An 8560-nucleotide genomic window follows, 5' to 3' on the forward strand; every position below is an offset into this window, starting at 1 on the left:
TCACACTCGGCCCGCGATCTTTGGTTCGGAAGATCCAAAATGCAGTTCATATCCACATTTAAAACCCCATTCTTGATCAGTTTCCGACACTGCGGACCAACCTGCGTAAAATAATTATTCGAAAGCGTAAAATTCGATAGCGCGGGGTAGCCCACACACCGCCTCCGGCACCTCGCCGTAGAACTTATTGTTTTTCAAGTTAAGAATCTCCATTCTCTTTAAACACTGAAACGAATGCGGGATCGGGCCGGTTAAGCAATTTGTTCCTACATCGAACACGGTAGCTTTCTTTAAAAGCCCAATTTCGTATGGTAAACAACCGGTTAATTGATTGTTTAAGAAGAGAACCTCGAGTAGAGTATTGGAAGCTTGTCCAATACTCGCGGGGATCCCGCCAATGAATTTGTTGTTAGCGAGTGTTAAGTATAGCGCGGTCGTGTTGCCAATATTTTCGGGTAACTTTTGAATGAAGTGATTGTCGTTAATAAACAATAAGTCGAGTTTGAGAAGGAAGACTTCGGGTGGGACTACGCCCGCGAACTTGTTGAACCGTAAATCGAGGAATAATAACTTGTTGGCGCGGAGGACTTGGTACGGGAAGTTGCCCGAGAATTGGTTGTTGCTGAGGTCGAGCTCGTAGAAGTATCGAAGGCTGTTGATATTGGTCGGGATGGTGCCGGTGAAGTTGTTGGAGTTTGCGTGGAAGAAAACGATGTCGGGTAGGCCGGTTATGAAGTCGTTGATGGTTAGGTCGGGGCCGCCGAAGTTAAAGTTGTTGAACTTGACTCCTGCGAGTGCTTTTTGGTTTTTATCAGGAACCGTGTCGCACACGAATCCTTTATAGTCTTGGCAGATGTTTTTGCCTGTCCATGTTTTAGTGATTCCTAGGGGATCGTGTTTGACTTTTAATTTGAAGGCTTGAATGACAGGGTAGACTAGGGCTAACCGCGGGCTCTTAAAGTCTGATGGCGGTGGAGGTGACGGTGGTTTTGGTTTTGGTGGTGGTGGGCACGGAGGGGGAGGTGGAGGGGGACAATTTTGATAATCTGGTGGTGACGGAGGGGAACCTCCGCCCCCACCGATAATTATCTCTATGGTTTCTCGATCTGTCCGAGAAACCTGTTTGCCATTTACGGCGAAGTTATGTGTGATCAAGATGAAGAATAAAAGGGTATGACCACCAGCCATATTTTTTGTTAAAGCTAGAAAGTGGAGTGAAGAAAATCAGTAATGTGTTTTGTAAAGATCAAGAGAGTCACGGACATAATAATATAGATGTAACCTTTGTCCCACTAGTGGTATGTTTTCTAAATAAATATAATTGTTACAAAACAATTTGTGGTCATTTTTGGTATTTAAATGTGTATTTGGTTTGTTTAATAACTTAAACATACAAATAGTGGTTAAACTTTCCTTTTCTTTCTCCATAGTCACAATAAATTATTTGAAGCCGTGTGAACTTTGTCTATTTTAGATGGATTCAACGTAGAAATCCCTTCAATAATTAGAATGAAGACTTTGTATGAGCATGAGAAATAATATAAACAAAATAATATAAAATAAATATTCTCCAACTCTTAAGTGAAACGACAAAGGTGTTATACTTCTTGTATATAGGGTTCCCTTATTGTATTTTTCCAATATAACCAATGTTTTAAAAATCGGTTTTTTACTCATATCGGATTGGGCTAAAAAATGGTACAACCGGTTGAATCGGTTTGTATCGGAAGGTTCAACCGGGTTGAATAGTTTACCTTGCATTTTCATATAAATGCAACTTTCATTAAAAAAATAACCCAAAAGTATATGATTTTGAATAAAAATATAATCTAAAAGTTATTCCGTAATAAAAAATAATACAAAAACACTTGATTTTCAAAAAAATAAGCCAAAACTTTACTCATTTCGATGTTAATCGCTAGGTTAAAATGAATTTTTAGAAAATATGGGCCGCATAATATCAAAAATCTCTTGGACTTATAACCGGTTTACCGGTTTTAAACCGGTATTTTAGAAAAAACCGCCGGTTTGATGTTCTAGCAAACCGTCCAAAAATACCGGCCTAGTATGCGAAATCCGGTATTGCCGGTTCAACCGGCCGGTACGAACCGGTTTTTAAAACACTGTATATAACTATGAACGAGCTTTTGAATCAGCATGTTGCGACGCACACGCGTTACGGTATACATCAGGTGATTTACAAAATGTAATTTCAGTTTGTAGATAATGTAGCATGTAACGTTATGTGATACCTACTTAGTACTTACACAAAACATATTTGCCAACAAGTATTTCCTACCATTTTCTTGTTTCGGGTTAAACCGAAAGTATTCAGTCAAAACTGGTTAGAACCTGAACCGGTTTAAAGCATTGAAAACTAGAAACCGGTTGAATTGGCCTGGGTTGGTTGCAAACCGGTTTTGTTTAAATAGATTCTAAACCGGTTTTTCTTGTTTGAATTAAAAAAAAATAAAAATAAAGACTTAACTTATCCAAGTTTGACTATTTCCTTGTAGGTGCACAATTAAGTACTTAAATGTTACTGGCTGTGAGTTTATTATGGTAACCGGTTTCCCAAACATATTTTCCTATTCAATCAAATATACAGAAAATGGAATTGATAGTGATAAGCCATATTTAAGGCATATTGTTGAGCCTTAAATGATTGTGTTGGAAATTATAGTATTACACCCATACACATTAATGTATATTAAGTTAGCGGCGCCATTACATCTCCAAAACTGTTTTTTAACCATGTTAAAGCGGTTTTCATCAAACCGGTTCCAAACAGTCGGGTTTAACCCGACTACACATAAAAACTCCAAACCGGTCCTAACCCGGTGGTTTACAGCTTCTTAAAACCAGTTTTTGTAAAATCAGGTTCAAACCAGTTCGGTTACGTTTCAGTTTTCGGTTTGGTTAACCGGTTTGTATGCCCATCTCTAGTGAGTTGTACATATATAGCATATTTGGCAATTTATGCTTCGTGGATCGTCTATTCGTCTTGATTTTAAGTTTTAGTGTTTCTCCTTCATGTCAGGTGATTCCTTTTACGTGGAACATTGTGTGTATGTTTTAGTGTCACGTGTATGTATTAACGTTGTTAGCAATGAAAGTGCATGCCAATTTTTACCCAGGCGGATTTGCCGTATTGTTGCTGTTTTGGGATATGGGGTTGTCGAGAACAAATGGGTGTTTTTATGACATGTTAAGTATGTTTTCTTTCTTCGTAATAGGAGCCATATTAAAAATGGATGTTCCACTGATGATAAGTATTTTATTCAGGATGATGTCTTGTTTGGTATTGTCATGTTCTATTTATCAGGTTCCTATAACTGATGTTGAGCAATGCTGTCATTGCCTTTCGTATGTGCGCTCTCATATGCCATTGTTGCATTCACACAGTACTGTGGAGGTAGGGTCCTAAATCCCCGGATCCATTCCATGTTTCTTCAAGTACCTTTATGAGAATAATTTTGTAGGGTGAAATAATTCAACGTATATTATATATCCATTTAGTGAAACATGTTTTGATCGAATTAATAGTTTTGAGTCCACGTTTGTTATATATGTTGTAAGCTATAGTGTTAGGATATTAGTGAAGCTTAAAAAAAGTTGCCTGGTGGTTGGCATATATACGAGGACGGGCCGAAAACGGGTAGTGTTTTGGTGAAGGTGTCCTGAGTAGTTAATCAGTAACCAATTGTTACACTACGTAAAAATTGACCTTCGGCCACACGAAAAAAGTGTGGCCGTAGGCCTTTAGCCACACACATTTGGTTCAGGTCATATGTGGCCAAAGGTCGCGACATCGTGTATGATATGGCCACACACAGTTTTTAGTGGCCTTATGTGGTAATAAGTGTGGCTAAAGGGTACAGACATTAGTTGCTGTCCATCAAGAATCCTCTCCAATAAGTGTGGCTAAACGGTAGAAAATGGCCACATGACTATTTACTATGAGTGACCATTGCACGTATACAGCCACATGAATTTTATAATAATGTGGCCAATAGGGTTGTGTTAAGCTTGCATTGTGGCCTATACCGTGTGGATATAGTAAAGAAATGGCCACTTAAATTAAAAATAGAGTGGCTAATTATATCATACAGACACTAGAAATTACGTTAAAAGTGGCTAAAAATGTTTGCTTGCCACCCAAACACTCCTTTGTAGATTATAGTGTGGCTATTGTCTTACCGTTTGTCACACATAATGCTTTTTGTAATTTAAAGTATGGCTATTATCAAACTTTTCATCACACATAGTAAGGTATTGTGTGGCTAATCATATCATATAGACACTGGAGGTTATTGTCAATGTGGCTAAAAATGTGAACTTGCCAGTCAAACACTCTTTTGTAGTTTGTGGTGTGGCCATTGTCTTACCGTTTGTCACACATAATGCTTTTTGTAATATAAAGTGTGGCTATTATCATACTTTTGATCACACATAGATAAATGTGGCTATTTTATAAGTTTAACAAACACAATAACATAAATTCAAAACAAGTTTACATTAACAAACCTTCACTAATAAGTTATGAATTCAAAATATTTGAAACTACAACTAATTACTACCGACCTCAAACTTTCTCATAAACTAATCAAATTGTTTTCGCCTCCTTTCTTCGTTTTCCTTAAGTTTGTTCCATTTATTCCATTCGTTGCGCTCGTTCTTCCAACTCGTTTCTTGACTTCTTTTCATCTTTTTCCATTTCGGCTCTAACTTTTTGAACCTAAAATTGTTAAAATATTAGCATCATAACTAGTAAAGGGTTAATGTGAGGCGAAACCTCAAAGCACGACGACTATCACGCACAATCACATTAGACATAATGTATACACAAACAAAAACTTGAATCGACGACTTGTTGGTGAAAATAATCAATGTCAACTGTACTAAAAAGTCCTAACATGTATTCACACATCGTATCATGGCAAATCAACCAAACATTCATCATACAACTTAACTTATGATCACTTAGTTCACGAGACAGATTATAGCATGTACAAACTGATTTTATTCACTAAGGTGCTGTTTGTTTTTGCAGACATAAACTGTCTGTAAGCTGATTTCATCTGTTTTTATGTCTGCTGCTGAAGATGTGGTCTGAAGCTCTGTAAGCTGAAAAAATAAGACTGTTTGTTTTTATAAGTTGATACTGTCTGCATAAACTGAAAATATGTAAATTATCAAACTTATCTCACTGGATAGAAGTTATTTAACATTCAAGTTACATAAAATTATAATATTAAAAACAAATTTAAAAAACACATAACATAAAATAAACTCAAAGCACATTGTTTTGCATTAATTGTTGTGCTATTTGATCTCGAAGTTGACTCATGAATTCACGATCCGCTGCACTTCCATGTCGAGCTTCTCCTTCTTCACCATTATCTTGTGCATCTTCATCTCCATCTTGAAAACGTACATTTGAAAACGTAATTTGCTTTTGACTCAAATCCATGTGAAATTGTTCCTTGAGTTTCTTTCCTAATATAACCCAAGACTCTCTGTGCAGGCTTTGTCCATTTCTACCTACCCGCCCAATTTCTTCAAGACATGTTTCTAATAAACATTTAATTGCGTCATCCGTCCATTGTTGTCGACCATCATTAGTTTCCATCTACAATTATATATATTCTTAACAATCATTTGTTCACAATACTCAAATAGCATAACAAAAACAATCATGGGTTCACAATACTCAAATACCATAACAAAAACAAATGGCTTAACAAAAACAAATCAAAGGTGGTTTGGGTCAAATACCATAAACCGACACACTCTTTTTTCTTAAAATGTATTTTCCTAAAGACGAAAGTTTATGGACCAAAATAAAAGAAATCATTTATATATGTTGACTTCTCTGAAAACTACTACCAATCTTGCCATATATCTCTGAAAACTACTACCAATTTCATAAATCTTCAACAACTCTCAAACAAAAACAACCAGACAATCAAACTCTAAAATACACACTTATAGCACATCTGGTACACTAGAATCTATCTACTGATTACAACAATCATAAAGACTAAAACTGGAAAACAAACGGATTCAAGAATCAAAACCCTAAATTAACAGAAGATGAACAAAATTGATGTTTGAGAGAGAAACTGAATGGATTGTATGAATCACGATAAAATTTCTCGACTCTTTCAATTTATATAAGCAGACCAAATCAGCCCAAAACACAACCACCAGAACGAGGTGGTCGAACGGCGGTGGTCGAACGGTTTAATGATGAAGCAGCGGGGGGTCGACGGAGGTGGTCGAACGGTGGTTATGGCGACCGAACCAAGGGAGAGAGCAGGAGGCGGTATGGCGGTGGTTATGGCGACCGGAACCAAGGGAGAGAGGAAGAGACGGAGTGTACCTGGAGGAGCAGAGGCGGTGGCGATGGCTGCCGGCGAGTGGAGGAGCGACGGAGGCGGTGGCTAGGGTTGGAAGGGCTGGACGACCGGTTGTGGAGGATGAAGACGTTTGAAGCATGTTTCAATAGCTTTTGTTTTAAGAAGTTATAAGCTGTTTGCAGATCTTATTCTTTTAAAAAAACAAACTGTCTTCACAGCTGATTGTCTGCGCGCCTGCAGACATTACTCTCCTGAAGATGTTTGAAGCAAAAACAAACATCACCTAAGAAAAGATTAAGTATAAATACTACAAAATTTACCACAGTAAAATATATGAATTAGGTTTCTCAAAAAAAATTTATAATATTTTTCTCATACATACAAAACTCACAATAATTTAACCATTAAAGATATGTACCAACAGTTCAGCAGATTGCACAACAAACACTTGTATAATGGTTCTATCTATTCATTAATCTAAATTGTGCAAGACCAATTGGATTGTCTTCAAAACTCATAATACTAACTTTCAGAACTGGAAACAACCTGTTTGGTTTTGTCATTAGGGAGTTATGGTGTCGGAAAGACAGGCCAAAATATAACTCCCCGAATTAGCTTTGACCAGTGTTTTTGTAAAATCATAAAAACTATTCAAAACGTGTCCAAAAATTACAAACTTTACCTTTCTGGAAACTAGACTCATAGTGCTATATTCTAGAATCAAAAATAGTTCAGTAATCATCGTTTAACATCAAGTTACATACCAATAAATAAACGAAAACGAATCTGTCAGCAAACTGTTGTCATCAAACAAGTGAAATACATACCTTTTTAGCGATGAAAGAAGATCTACTAAGCTTCAATTACAAGAAATAACACTTAAAATTGAAAATCCCCAAACTTGGTTTTTAGGGTTCTTCACACTCAACACGAATCCGGCAAAAAATGAGATAGAATTGATGAAAACCGACACCACACATGAATTCCTCTCGCAAAAATAATTAGATTAGAGCCCGGAATCAAAAGAGTTGGTTAAGAATTGAGTGAGTTAGAGAATTAATGATTGAGGATTATGGTGGGTGTAAAGAGATGAAGAAGAAGAAGAAGAATAATAATAAGAAGGAATGAAGAGAAAGAAAAAAAAGGTAGGTTAAATATGTGGTCAAATTAAATTTAAGAATAGGAGGGTAATTCAAAATTTTTTTAAGAAAAGATGGGGTTGAATTTAATTTGAAATTTTGAGGGAAGTGAAATTAATATGAACTAAATATGAATTTAATTTATTTTAAATAATTAAAATAAAGAGTTGTTAGTGTATATATATATATACACATATATATATATATATATATAACAACTAATTAAAACTTATATAATATAAAAAAATTGTATTTTAAATATAAAAACATATAAAAAAATACAAGTGATATTTATAGTTGCTCTAAAAGAGTTGTATAAGAGTGTAGTAATCAGTGTTAACGCCCAATAAACCATACTTTCATTAGTGGTTCATACTAATTCTTGATCGGTGTTAGTGTCCCATTATAATATCTATCATGTCACAATTGCTCTAAAAGAGTTATATAGGACTGTCATTAGTCATGGTTAGGTGTTAACGCCTGAAACACACCATACTTTCGTCAATAGACCTTGATTTGTGTCAATGGCCCAACATGTTATACATTCATCAATGGGCTTTGATTGGTATTAAGGATCATTATAGCATCTATCATGTCCCCGTTGCTACAAGAGGGTTGTATATGAGTGTAGTGAGCCATAGGCATGTGTCAACGCCCGATAACATGTCATACTTTTATTAATGGGCCATATTGGGCCTTGATTGTTGTTAATAGCCAATATCGTCTCTATCATGTCATAGTTACATTAACAGGTTGTATAGGAGTGTAGTGACTCATAGTTGGTGTTAACGCCTAGTAGCATGTCATACTTTGCATTAATGGGCCGTCTTGGGCCTTGATTGTTGTTAGTGACCCATTGTAGTCTCTATCATATCATAGTTGCTCTAAAAGGGTTGAATATGAGTTTAGTGAGTCATAGTTTGGTTAAAGCCCAATAATATGTCATACTTTCATCAATGGGCCTTATTGGACCTTAACTGGTGTTTGTGGCCCATTATAGCTTTTATCACATCATAGTTGATCTAAGAAGGTTGTATAGGAATGTCATTAGTCATAGTT

The 8560-nt window shown here is 36.1% G+C and overlaps 1 pseudogene; it reads right to left on the reverse strand.

Annotated features, from left to right (window-relative positions):
• Positions 1 to 6: 6 nt before the first annotated feature.
• On the reverse strand, positions 7 to 1206 carry LOC143614065 (uncharacterized protein At4g06744-like; annotated as a pseudogene).
• Positions 1207 to 8560: the final 7354 nt, after the last annotated feature.

Source organism: Bidens hawaiensis, unplaced genomic scaffold, assembly GCF_021521415.1.
Source record: "Bidens hawaiensis isolate Kalapana, Puna unplaced genomic scaffold, B.hawaiensis_p1.1 tig00038964_1, whole genome shotgun sequence".
Taxonomy (NCBI): Eukaryota; Viridiplantae; Streptophyta; class Magnoliopsida; order Asterales; family Asteraceae; genus Bidens; species Bidens hawaiensis.